The sequence below is a fragment of the Pogona vitticeps genome, chromosome 2 (genome assembly GCF_051106095.1).
Source record: "Pogona vitticeps strain Pit_001003342236 chromosome 2, PviZW2.1, whole genome shotgun sequence".
Lineage (NCBI taxonomy): Eukaryota > Metazoa > Chordata > Lepidosauria > Squamata > Agamidae > Pogona > Pogona vitticeps.
The window spans coordinates 66,905,846-66,920,462 of record NC_135784.1 but is presented as its reverse complement, the minus strand read 5'-3'; the positions used below and the strand labels follow the sequence as shown (position 1 = coordinate 66,920,462).

The following is a 14,617-nucleotide window of genomic DNA, read 5'->3' as shown; positions in this document are numbered from 1 at the left end:
TTGTTGACAAAAGTATCTGACAAAAGTATCAACCTAATAAGAAAGAAGTCCAGTTGCCGTCACTCAACTGCCTGAGGCAGAACTTGATCAATCAACAACATGTCCTCAAAAACATTTTAGCACATTTGCTTTTATCGCTGAGGAGTGAAATCATAATGACGAGAAGGTGCAAGGAATATACTGCCGCTATCAGTTACATAATGTTAAACTACTACTTATGAAGGGGGAAGGTTCAGCATTAATTAGTAATGTAATTATTTTATTTTCTTAGTTTTACTTTTACATACCGCTTTCTCTCCAGCGAGGCCAAAGCGGTGTGCAGGGGTCTCTTTCCCTGCTCTGCCTTCACATTATCTCTCAGACTGAGATAATCCCTCCCACCGGAGACAAGAAGAAAAGGGTTGAACTAGGGCCCCAGGCTTATTTACAAGCATTTAACCTACCCTCTGTGGGTGGGGGGCGGCCTATAAGGCCAGTGCTAGAACAGGAACAGAGACCCTTCCTGACCATCTTGCCTGTTCTCTAAGGGCAAGCCTTGAGGACTAGCTGAATGTCTGCAGCCTGACATTGGCCACTCCATATCCAGGAGAGTGACTTCACCGAGTCCCAAGACCCACGTCAGCCTTCCATGACTGAAGGTGCCCATCTCTTAAAAAAAAAAAACACAACCCTCCACATTCCACAGTACCTTTCTTAATGTGACTGCCAATTTATTTATTTAAAATATTTCACCCTGCCTTTCTCCTAAAACTGACTCCAGCCTCCAACATATCCCTTGGGCTCTGTGGGCAGTCAGCGCAAGACAGACAAAAACACAACTGCCCCCCTTTGGTTCAACATGCCAGTCTAGTGGCTCTGGCCAAAAATTCCTCTCCCTTAGGTGGACCAGAAGTTGTACACTGGGTATGTCTGGTGGCTGGGCCAGTCTGTGTGGCAACACAATGCGCAGTCCCACTCTTGTCCTGGCCTCTTCCTGTGAGGGGAGAGAAAACCCTGTCCTCTACGCCTGCCACGAGTTTGTCACGGTGGCAAATGCAGGCAGTGGTGCCTGTCATCCCATGAATTTCATTGCTCTCTGGGATCATTTGGGTCCTGATTGAACATTCTTTCCACTGGAGGCTCTAAGTCACAAGTTATTGAAGTATACATTTTATTCATCATATAATAAGGTTAACATGAATAACCTGTGCCTGCTCCAACATCTGGCTGTGGATACAGTGACACATGCATCCTGTGTCCCTTTGCCGTTTGTGGCTTACAACTCTGCCTTCACACCACTCTGCCCTGTATACCTAATGAGTTCCATAAAGCAGACAGAGGAAAGACAGCATTGAATTCCAAATCATGTTAGTACAAATTACCCTGACCTTTCCCAGCCTTTGAAGAAATGGCAGTCACTCCTCTTTCATTCACTGGTGCTGTGATGAGGCTTCCAGGGAAGGTCCATTTGTCACTTGGTGCTTTCCTACCCAGGAGCATGTTTCTTATCACATGGGCCAGGCAGGCTTTTGCCTGTATGTTTCAGCCCGGGATGTTTTATTGACCAACCTCCTCAATTGAGGCTTGAGCTCATGTTCTCCAAGGAAATACAAGCGACAGTTATGCAAGCCTTTCCTTCCTTGCGTAGGCAATGTTCACCAAGGCGATTTACAATCTTCACTTTTCAGATCTAGAGAAATGGGTTGTTTAACTTGACTGAGAATAATTCTGACATGGGAAACACAGTCAGGATTTAAACAGATCCTCCAAAAACCAGTGATCTGGAAAGACCTGCGATTTAACGATCACGCCGTCTCCTTTGTATTTCCATGTCATAATTAGCTAATGACACACGGATTTTTAAAATGATTCTGAGGTTAGGTGCACAGACTCTTGACCTGGAACTGGTGGGACAGGCATTATGGCATCTGTACTAAGAGTTACAAGTGGAAAGTGGATCAAAGAACACCCTCTATTTTGCTTATGCTGATTTTCCAGCCTCACCACAAACATACGCATCAGACATTGTTAGAGCAGTACAACAGTGGAACCAGTTACCTAGGGAGTTGGTGAGTGCTCCAACACTGGAGGCATTCAAGAAAAACTTGGATAATCACCTGGCACATTCCTGCATTGAGCAGGGAGTTGGACTTGATGACCTTGTAGGCCCCTTCCAACTTCACTTTTCTATGATTTCTGTGATTAAGACAGATCCTTCTTGGCCATCCCAAGAAATGCTGCTACCTGATGCAGAGCTCATGTTGGTGTCCCCCATGCCTCATCCCTCGTACAAAAAAGGTGACCAAATGGACAGTTAAATCTTTTTGGGTTTTTTGGCAATGGTTTCAGGAAGGGTGCCATGTTCCCCAAAGCACTTCAGGGTAGCTTAAGGGGCACAGAGCAACCTGCATACACCGACACCAACTTACTTCTGCTTTGCATCCACCTAGCAACACCCACCTGAGGCAACTCTCCCTGTCTAATGTAGTGCCTGCCCTGAAGGCACAACTTAAAATACCTGATTTCTCTGTTGTGTGACATCTTAAAGTTCAGAGGTGTGCAGACCATTAACACAAAGGCCCAGATGGCCTTCACAGCAAATGCATACCCCTTAATAAGACACCAAAGTACTATGGACTCTGCGATTCAGCCACAGCAAGGAGGACAATAGGGTGTCCCTTTTGCACTTTTGAGTGAAGTTTCAGCAGCTCTGCTGGCAACTCCAACCTTCCCCCTGCACCCCCCATTCTCAAATTCCCAAATTCCCAGCTTCCAGCTCATCTGCCTTGCCGCATCAGCTTTGAAACTCCCACAGGTTTGGCCGATGCATCTGCTAACTAGCAAAAAGCCGCTCAATAAGCTTCATGGCTTATGTGAACACTCAGTCCAGACGGAGCTCAAGCTAAATTAATGTAAAATGCAAGGGTGGCTGATGACATAAAGTTGGCACAGAACAGTAAATGCCGGTGCTAACATCTTAATTTGCAACAGTTTGCCACAAGATTTAAAACTACTACATTCTGCTGGTAGGCATAACTAATAGGATTTGGGCCAATATGTGAGAGCGCAGTGGCTGCTAGAAATGCAATAGAACTTTAGTCTGGATCAGTGACTTCAGTGGAATGAACCTCCCTATTACTATAGTATTGCCGTCCACTTAACAAAGTTTGGGCAAAGATATTTTGCTGCCTGAGCCAAAGCATCTCTCTCTCTCTCTCTCTGCTTCGGAACAGCCCACATAAATCCAGATACATAATGTGAAAGTTGTTTTGGCACATGAAGCTCAGGATTGAACAAGTCCCTTTCCGTATACTTGATAAAAACCAATGGATTGGCTAATGACCTGGTCTGCTACTGTCACAGACATATAAAATCGATGAAAACAAATGCCTCAAGGACTTGAAATACGTTGTTGAGACATACTGATTTTTGATATACACCTGCACCACCAGGTGTGTATCCCTGTGTATATTTGCAGGCCTGCATGTGCATTTATTGCTAGCTGATGTTAAACAGATCTCTAGAAGCACTACAGCAAGTGAACACATTGCCTTATAAAATAAATTGTATTTTATAAGGTTAATTTCTATTATTGAACTGAACAATCAGGGATACTCAGGTTTATCTTAATTTTCTGCCAAGCAGGTTGTAGGAGAGGGGAAAGCAACTGCCTACCTCCCAACCGTCCTTCATTTGGAGACACCGGTTGCTACGGGGCAGCAGTACCAGATTTAGAGAACACTGAACTCAAAGGGAGCTCCCCTGTTGATTTGCCCACTGTTTGGGGCAGCGGTCAAAGCCTGGAAAAGCAGAAACGCTGCTTTCTGGACTACAGCTTCCAGGATTCTCACATACAGCCTGGCGATTCTAAGAACCGTGATCTAAAAAGGACCTTTTCTAAGCTCTTGCAGAAACGCATTCCAAGGTGTCAAATAAAATGAGCTCAGAGGGGAGCTGCCTTCCTTCATTTTCTGGTCCAGTTGGTATGAACCTAGTACGGCTTAGGAGGTGGTGTTTCCTCACCCATGATCTTTCCTTTGCCTCTCAAACTGTAATTTCTACTAAAGGTTCATCTCTATCTTCAGAGATTGTCTTACGGGTCCCTTTATCTGGAAAGCCACAGATCCTCCTATCCTGATGTAAACCATACTTCAATTAAAAAGCACCCAAAATTTTTTAGTCCAGTATCCAACATTTTTTGTATCCCCTGAACATAAGGAGGCACTTCTGTACTTGTTAGTCTTTTCAAAACAGGACAATCCTGAGTGTCTAAACCCAGTTTGGTGTCTCCCCATTCATGATCATCCCCATATACTTGTTTCTCCTAATGCGCTGAGGCATATGGAGTTGCCTGGTTGTTCATCATTGTGTCATTAGGTTGAAGACCTGCTGTGGATGTTAGCTGCCAGAACATCTGGAGGCCACTTGTGGGTGGGGACCTGGAATAGTTTCTGAAGCAGCTGGATGTACAGAATCTTTGCCCAAAACCATGTTTATCTAGAGATGTTAGATTTCTCTCACAAGCCCCTTTGATATAACTGAAAATGGAGTATATGCTTCTATGTTTCAAGATGACGCATCACAGGTATTGACCTCCCATCACCTTTGTGGATATCATAAACACATTTCTAAACGAATGGCTGGAAGGCTGCAATTTCGCACTGAAAATATTACAGTTTCTGTAAGCAAAAAACTGTCTTACTATTGAAATAATTTCTATCACTTGTCTCAGTGTCTCTAGAGTACTAATTTATTCAACCATTTCTCCATCCAAGACGCATACTCACTTTTTTCCTGTACATTTTTCTTTCTGTTATTCTTTTGCTTGGCCCATTTTTAGTCTGAAGGGGAGTTGTATGGCATTTTGCCAACACATTATTTCCCAATATGCTCTCTATCTTATTACACAATTGTTCTTTTTGCAAACTTTAAGGGTTTCCCCCCTTTACCTGGGAGAATGAATGGGGTCTCTGGAGCGTTATGGGGGACATTAGAGAATCTCTTTGGATCTATTGCAGAGGTCATTTAATACCACATATTGTATTTGACGTTAGCTAACTGGTGCTTCTGGGAGGAGCACAAGAATGTTGTAAGGGCCCCATTGCCTTTCTCCTTCTGAACAGGCAGATTATTTCGGGTAGGTAGGATATAAGGCATTATGAGGAGGTGAGAGGCCCCATATTCCAAGAACTGGAAACATCTCAGAATGATCCCTACACCATTAGCAAATGACAATCATGCATGAGAAGGGCTTTGCAACAAGAAGACCAGAAATCTTCATACTTGGTTTTCTCTCAATTTCCATGAAATCTTAGTAAGTTGCAGGAGGCACTGTATTCTATGTCAGAAGCCAGATCCAAGAAAGGTTTTGCCTAAATTCTAAAGGTTTTAAAAGAGAGAAAGAGAGTGCTACAGCTTTCATTTTGAATAAAAAATTTTAACAGATGAACTCATGTGTTAATTCCTCAGAAATATATCATTGTGAATTGAACCTCCAGCAAATGGTGGGCCTTTTTCGTATCTTTTTGGCCATTTGATCCAGATGGAATTCAATCAGAGCACATATACTGTACACTTATTCAAATGTTTAAATGGTGTGACTAAAATAAACTCCTGATGTTGAACTGTGCACTAACACAGAGCTGTGTTGCAACATAACTTCCCTTCTTTAATATAAAATACAACTTGCACAGAAAGAGTAAGGACTTGATAGACGTTGGCATCACATGCAACATTTACTCAAATTATGGATTTGAAGTGTTCAGATTTGCATTTGGGTTGATGTCTCTAGTCCCTGACATTTCGGTATTCTTGAAAGTAAACTATTTGAAATAAATATGCATAATCCATCTAAGCAAAAAACAGGCCCTGATTCTCTAGCAAGATATCAGGCATGAAATACGAGAGCAAGCTTTTTAAACTATGTACATATACATTGTGCTTAGAAATGGACTAGAATTTTGTTGTTTGAATGAGAAGTCTCCTTTCGTGTATTCTTTGCATTGCCTGCTTGTACCTACGGTCACATCACATAATAATGAAGTAAATTTCCACAATATTTCATATTGTCTCTTATACCAGGATTATCATGCAATAAAATATATATTACATGATCAACACACAGTTTTGGAACACAACAGGATGTACTGTCCCATAATAATCCAAAAAGTGATATGAAACCTGGAAGCAAACTGAAGATACGTTTGTTACCAATCATGAGTTTCTATCTACAGTATTACCTTTGGCAAATACTTCTTTGGTAAACATTTCTGAAAAGCACAAGTACACATTACTTAAGGCCTATTGAGCTATCCTCTAATCCATCTTTGGCCACAACAGACTGCAGCTGCATGTCTGCTTTTGCTCAGTTGCAAGTGCTGTGCTAGTCGAATTAATTCCTAGTATGGTTAGACCTGGCCTTGGCCCTTCCTGCATTGGTTACATATTTTCTGGACATATGGAGCTGCTCCTAAAGACAAATTTGGACACTTCTACTGGTGCCATGGCCAAGTTTTGAGCAGCCTGGTAGGGGCACTGAAGAAGGAAGGTCAGATGAACTAGAATGGTTTGATTCCAACCCAACAGTGTCATCTACATTGGGAGTTGTAGTTCTGAAGGTTGCACAAGATGGCCAAGGACATCCAGGAAGAGAGGCTGAGAGCTGATGAGCCTTGATAGTACGAAAGGAGTGGTGAAGGTAACCCCCCCCTTCACTCCACGAAAGGATCTCCTGGAGTCAAGCTAACATTATTGTATTTATGTGGAAGACTCAGTCGTGGAGAAGTGTCGTGAATAGTTTGTAATAAATGTTTTGTTTGTTGTTTGTCTTACACTAAATGATGGATGGCATGGGGTCCCCATCCCATTTGAGGGGGACATAACTTTTACCACTGCAAAACAGTCTCCGCGCAGTCATGTCCCACAAACACCTGGCTCAATGTCGCCTTCCATAGCCAGAGCAATGAGGGACTTCATCTGTTGTTTCAGGTTCAGTGCAGTCATGCCTTCCATTTGTGCCATTTATACAGGGAGATAGCTGGTTACAGAGTTTTCTTCTCCTGTGGCTGCATTTTATCATACTCCATAACAGCAACTGAATCCAAGAGAATAGACCACTCATAGATCATTACTGCTGCATCAGAATCAAGAATTAAATTTAATGACACCACACGATACTTCAGAAAGAAACCAGATTTATTTCATGAATATAAACGAGCCAATCAACACCAAGCACTTCTCATACACTTGATAACAATGTTATGAACTCTAAATACCTTGGTACTTTACACTTCTACAAGACATTAAAATTACAATGACTGTTCTATAACATGCCCACTGGTAATTTCTAAGGAATCCTTAATTTCATATCAATGTCCTTAACCACATGTCAAGATCACAATCCAGAACATGCCACTCACTTGAAGAAAATTATTACAAGAAGCACTATCAAATGTGGGTCATAAATAAATAGGGAACGCTGACCCACTATTGCAGAACAATACATTCAAACAATCACTCTACACCAAAGGAAAATGCAGGTATAGGTTGTGACACATCAGAAGTCTTTTCATAAACACTGTTTAAAAAGGAAATTGAACCCCACTTTCAAACGAAAGTCAATGTGCATTTACGTGCATACTGGATACACAAAAGTTATTTAAATACAAAATTCCATCTGTACATTAAATGAAACAATGTGCAGTACAAGCTTGTTCTCACAGTAAAATAATATTCATCTTAAATGTTAACCAAAAGATTTGGTTTTTTGTCTGTTTTTACATTGAAAGGGAGGGAAGGAGAAAACTACCAAACATTGCTGGAATAAAATGTTTGCCCAATGTCACAGTGTTTGTTGTAAACCCAGAGTCTATTTTAGTATATGAAAAGATTTCCCCCTAACACATTGTAGAATATGTATGTAGAATACTATGTGAAATGAAGAAAAAAAAAGAAAAGAAAAAAGAAAAACCAATGAAAGACAAAGTTTTCTTCTATAGAAACTAGGTCTTAGGCCTTGATAAAAGTTAGGATCAATACTCTTACCAAGATGAGTGGAGCAAAGAAAAAAAATGCCCCCAAAATAATATCTGTGACAAAATTGGCACATACATATAAATACCTAGCTATACAGATTTGTTTTCAAGGACCCTATGTTTTCCTAGTTTATTTCCTACTTCAAGTATTCAGTTGCAGAATTAAGGTAAAAACCTGACTGTAAGAGACACAGAAGGCCATGGTCTTGCTCACGGCTCTCCTGCACAAGCCCCACTGGAAGAAAGAGAAACACCCTGTGACACCTTGTCGTATCTTCCTTGGCTTCTTCTTCGCCTTTCCTTGGAGCTGGTGCAAAAGAACATCCCCACTGACTGTGCCCAAACAGCTGTCCCTTACTAGGACAACAACTTTGTCGAGAGAAACACATTTTGTTGTCCAGGCTCACAAGTGCAACATTTGTCATATGTGCTAAAGAAACTCCCAGGAGCTTTGCTTTAAAAAAAAAGGAAAGGAAAGACACACATACGCACGCACACAAAAACAAACCAACTCAAAAAGTTTAAAACATCATTGATCATTACAGGTCAGCCTTTTAAAATATGAATGATTATGGGTTATCTACGCTATACAGATTTTATACAGTTTTATTATTCCATGAATTGAACTTCATTAAGACCAAGCAGAAATTTGCTTGCTTTCAGTGGCTCTTTAATTTCATCTAGAATGATGGTGCAATGAACTAATAAATTACTTTTTTCTAAACAAATAATCATTTCCAGGGGACTAATATGTATGGCTCATACAGGATGATCAGGATTAATTGCACCAACCATTCAGAAAAGGGCGAGGGTAACCACAATAAAACCAAGAAGAACGTTTTGTTCTAAATTCAGTGCAAGATTTTAGGAATATCCTGTTCAGAATCTTTTCTTTTCCTTCTCACAGCAGCAAAGTAAAAAAAAAAAAATACTAAGAAGAATTAAGGCCACACATGTTTAATTTCACGGGGAGGCTATCCACTAAACATTGCTGCTGCAAGACTTCCATCCATTTCTACAAAACCACAATGTCTCTTACTCAAATGAATAAAAGTTTCACAGCAGAAGGGCCTGGTGGATTACACATGTTGCTTCTTCTTTTTCTTCTTCAATAGATTTGTAGATAATCAATATCCACTTATACGAGCTTTTTCGCACTCCTTCTACTGACAAAGAGATGTGCCAGTAAAAGAATCAAGCTCCCATATATACACACATGCCGGATTAAATGAAAAATACTCTCATTAAGGAGAGACCCTTACACTGGGGGAAAGAGCAGTTATTTAATCATCAGCAATATTCTATCACTATGTATCACTATGTGTAATAGCTTCGGATATTGGTTTTTCCTGGCTTTTCCCTCCTGGTATGTGCTTTAACATAGTCACATTTATAGTAAGTTTGACGATGGAGATAATTGAGTAATAATTGATAATTTCAATTGTCTCCTCATTCATTGACACTTCTTTGTTTAACATCTAAAATACAGTATAAACTATGGTAGGTATTGTTCCCCTGTTAAGAAAACAATAATGTATGGTCCCTTCCCATAAAGGAGACCTAATGCATATATAGAATAATCACAACATTCTTATTTTTTGATTTTAAAATGAAGAGTCCCAGCTTTCCTATTAGAGATTGTTGTGCATTTGGACAATAAAAGTTTGATACATCCTGGTAGATGCTTGCATTCTATGCATACAAATAGGTGTATACATGCTTACTTCAAGCTTTTATCATCCAGACATACATCAACCATTGTATATAAATAATTTCTACCCAATTTAAACTGCAATCCTATACACACTTAGCTTGGAGTAAGCACCACTGAATTCAGTGAGACCTACCATAGTAGATATGTATAGGACTGCACTATTAGATGCCCCATGCATTGTCAGAGACACATACCATGTTGTCATATGCCAACAGACATCAGTATCAAAAATTGATTTCATTTCCAACCTGGCCCAGAGCTTAATACTGGTAGTTACATTATCAAAATAGTTTGAATAACAGTAAAGATAAGAAACAGAGGAGGGTAAAGACTTTGTTTATATTACTCTGAAATGCCCACGTTAGTGTGTATGATTAATGCCAACACCATTATGTAACAGCTTTCCCATACCTGTAATACTCTAATGTCTTAGAAGTGATACTTTAGAAGAAACTAACCAGAACCAGCAGGTGATGACACTGCAGCTAATGGAACCTTAATTACCTGTTAAAATTAATGCAGATTTGTCAATGAAACATTTTGATGAACTTCATTTAGTAATGTGCAGATGGTTAAAAATTCACATGTCATATGACCCTATTAAAGGAAATGAAGTTCTCCTAATTTCTGATCAAGTCCCCTTAGCTGTTCTCCAAAGTATCTGACTTCGTAATAGATTACAAGAAATAATGGAGAAGACATCTTATTATGCAGCTTATTGTTGATGGGGACCTTCATGTGTTCCACCCATGTCTGTGAACTTTCCAGGACAGAGTCATGCTTGCTGTGGTAAATCATCGTCTTATCACCACCACTGTCATCCTCATCATCCTTGTCATCATCACTCTCTTCCTGAGTCCTGCAGTGCTGCGTTTTGTTTGCTTCTTTCTCCAGCTCCTCTGGTAACTGCAACCAAACAAGAAACCATCCAAACACTTAGCTTTCATCATCATAACTAGAGTTACAGTTTAGGACAACAAAGGCTGTCTGCAACTACTCTTTTATGAACTCTATGTTTTCCTCTGGACACTCATATTTAGCCATGGTGTGTATCAACACAACACAATTATAGCAGTTCAATACTACTATAGCAGTTAAAAGATAACATTTCATTGTTCTGACTGTTGAGGCTTAAACATGTGGTAACTTGACTACATATTCTCCCTGAATTGTTCTTCACATGAAGGACTATATCAGTGCAAAGCTACCATTAGTATTCTCAGCCTTTCTATAATGCTTTTATTAAGTTCAGTGTGGCTTGGAGGTGGGCAACTAACCAACCAACCAGTCCTTTTTTTGGGGGGGGGGGAACATTTGTTAAAAAAAGGGAGGGTCCATCAATTGGGAAAATCATCCCCGATCTATAAGAACAGTAGTCCTGTTATTTGAAATGAAGATTTACAGAGAAGGTGTCCTTCAGCAGGAAAAACCCAAAGTCATCCATACGATATGTTTGACTGTTAAAATGACACCATCTTGGAAGTAGGCTCTAGCATAAAAAAAGCTTATGCCATAATGAATTTGTTCATCTCTTTTTATCTGTACTAGTTTTCAATCTTCCCACCGTGGTGGCACCTATTTATCTACTTGCATTTACATGCTTTCAAACTGCTAGGTTGGCAGGAGCTGGGACAAGCGATGGGAGCTCACTCCATCGTGTGGATTTGATCTTGTGACTGCTGGTTTTCTGACCTTGCAGCACAGAGGCTTCTGTGGTTTAACCTGCAGTGCCACCACGTCTGTGAAACCAAGTAAACAACTAAACAAAACAATGAAGAGTCTCTGTTGTTTCTGCTGCAATATGGTAAGCCAGCTGCCCTTCCAAAGTTATACATTAGTACATATAGTATTCATAGATATATTGCTATGCATATTATATTAAATGGTTTCTGTTGGGAGACTAGACAGGCAAGCTGAATTATGTAAATGGAAAATCTAGATCCTGACTACTGTACTTGCTCCAAATGTAGTATCAACTTGTAGCCTCTTGTTTTCTTTTTCATTCAAAAGTGATATATGCATTACTTCAGGTACCATATTCAGAAATACTATGCAGAAAGCTTTTTTCTTTATATCACATAGGAAAAAGTTATAAAATAAATCCTTTGCAGTTTATTAATGCATTACATTCACTAAGTATGGAGTTCAACCATTATACTGTACATAAAATTACCTAATTGTATTTTCGCACAGTTATAAATGTGTTCCAATATGTCTGTAAACTGTACTGTGTTGGAGGGAGGGGGAAACTATTATTATTACCATACTCTGAAAAAAATCTGAAACCACATGATAGTTCATACCAGGTTGCATTATATAGAAACTAAATGTAGCTTTTTTCAGTCGCTAGCCCTCAAAACAGCAACAAAAATAAAATAAAAAAGTCTGTGGAACAGAATTGGTTGATATCTCAATAAACACATGACTTGGATGAAGCATCCAGAGGCCAAGAGTTAATGGAATTAGGAGCACTTCTGTTCCTGTCTATTTTCAATACTTTTCCTTTCTTAACATACTAACCTCACACCCTATGCAGTCACTACCAACATTTCTAATATCCTTACATGAATCTAAACCTGTTAAAGAATTAAAAATCCAGAAAAATAAAAAATATTACTGTCATCACCACCATGAAGGGTAGGGGGGGGGAAATCTAAATTATATCTACATAATTTCTTTTAAATGAAATTGATTTTCACGCCCTGTTACTGGTCTATCATTCATAAAATAAATGACAGCGGCAATTAGTGCATGCACCACTAACAATCCTAAACTCCAAACATAATTTGGGGCATGAGCCAAACATTTTTGGTGTTAATGGAAAGATCCCCATTGACTTCATTAGATATCCAGATTCAATGCTGGCACATGAAGATGTGCTTTCTACAGAGCTGGAAAGTTTGGAAGTTCCTGAAGTATATCAGATTACTCGTTCTGGCATATAAATTTTTAAAAAACTTTGTATGGAAACTGTAAGTCAAAGCACACATTGCATATGGTGAACTGTGCATAGCTCCCATTCTTTTGTGCACTGAGGATCGCTCAATGAAAGATACAAACACGGGATCTTCTCTCTCTCTCTTTTAACAGATTAGGAACAGAATAAGCACAGTTTATAATTTCCCACTGGTTTTAGTGTTTTACAAGCTGAAATATCCTAACCACTCTCACCAGCGGATGTTGTTAAAGCCAAAATTCTGCTTCAGTAAAGAAGCAATGACAAAGAATATTCAAAATGCAATTCTCTTCTTCAAGGCTCTCTATCTCTTTTGCCTTCACACACTATCCCTTCGTTATCAGAAGTTTTGGATAAATGTCTAACCCCCCCTCTAGCAACTGACCCCATTCATCAAGACTTCACATGCAGTTTGGTGGAAAAAATAAAAACAAAAGAAAAACAAAAGAAAAAGCAAAAAAACTGCAAAAGAAAAATGCAGAGAAAGAACATTCCATGGCTAACACCTGCTTGAATTCTACCTAACTTCTAGTTCTTTTTAGATTCCAATATGCTAAAAATAGATTATGCACAGCACTGATGTGCCAGTCAGGAACAAACTACATAAATTACACTGGTTTTAGTGGAGAAATTGCCCTGGTAAAGCAATCTAGCAACATAAGTCTATGTCGATTCTATGAAGTTCAACAGGACTTTCCCCCAGGTTCATGTGTATAGGGTTACAAAAGAGCAAGATTTTCATTTGGACTGCTTCTTTGTAAAGAGCATTAAGAGAATATGAGATTTTGAAAGATGTGGAAGAAAGCAGAATTGGAGAGATTCAGCTATAAGACTGGGGGATCTGAGTTTTTAGTACCTAAACATCTCAGTTTGAATCTCTATGCAATCAACAGGGATGTAACTTTTGTCTTTTAAAAAAAGACCCTGTTCTTCATATTTCATTTTCTTTCATTGATTGCAAAAAGGTGGCCTCTTAAACACAAATACAGTAGTTTGTGTTGATGAAAGTGGCATACAGAAACATTTCACACTTTTTTCATGTTCCATCTCTCTTTTTTAAAAACCTTTATTTCACCCTTTGTTTGTCCAACTGCCTGAAATATCTTTCATCCGATAATATAGTGAAGGGTCTCAGCAAGCAGTGAGAACATTTGGGTTCTAGAACCTAGTGAGGAGTGCTCTTTGTTTAGCCATTCCTTTTTGGGGGTTTCCGGACTGAGCTTCTGACACTCTCTTCCATCTTAGGTTATTGCCTGCCTGTGGCCTGATTTTTTGAGAGATTTTACTTTCATTTTTTCAATTGTTTTTGCTGCTGCCTGGCTTGCTTACTGTGGACTGCTGGACTCAAAAAAAGAGAAAACATTGGCCTCTCCCAACATTCTAGTAGCTCTGTTTGAAGAGTATTTGTCTTTATTCAATTGGTTGACCACTTGCTTTCTTGCTTTTTCTGGGACAGGGGGCTGCATGTATGTATGTATGTATGTATGTATGTATGTATGTATGTATGTATGTATGTATGTATGTATGTATGTATGTATGTATGTATGTATGTATGTATGTATGTATGTGTGTGTGTGTGTGTGTGTGTGTGTGTGTGTGTGTGTGTATGTGTGTATGTGTGTATGTATGTGTGTGTGTGTGTGTCTGTCTGTCTGTCTGTCTGTCTGTCTGTCTGTCTGTCTCTCTCTCTCTCTCTCTCTCTCTCTCTCTCTCTCTCTATCTATCTATCTATCTATCTATCTATCTATCTATCTATCTATCTATCTATCTATCTATCTATGCTGTGTGTATTTTTTATTTTGTTTCCTCTCCCCGCTGGTCTACATGTGCTTTCCCTGTTTGATTGATTTAAAAAAACTTATTTGATGAATTTACTTTGTATTTATTCTGTTAAATACAAAGAGGTATATGGGGTTATGTGGGAGGACAATTTTG

The 14,617-nt window shown here is 39.3% G+C and overlaps 1 protein-coding gene across 28 annotated transcripts in view; it reads right to left on the bottom strand.

Annotated features, from left to right (window-relative positions):
• Positions 1-7,155: 7,155 nt before the first annotated feature.
• The window catches only part of ERC2 (ELKS/RAB6-interacting/CAST family member 2), an 817,272-nt gene continuing 809,810 nt past the window's right edge, over positions 7,156-14,617 (bottom strand). For 25 of the 28 annotated variants that reach the window (XR_013541661.1, XR_013541663.1, XR_013541666.1 and 22 more), the window contains one exon: positions 7,156-10,632. The gene's annotated coding sequence lies outside the window, so the exon portion shown is untranslated. The remainder of the gene's footprint in view (positions 10,633-14,617) is intronic. The other 3 variants (XR_013541662.1, XR_013541664.1, XM_078385331.1) reach the window with 2 other exon arrangements.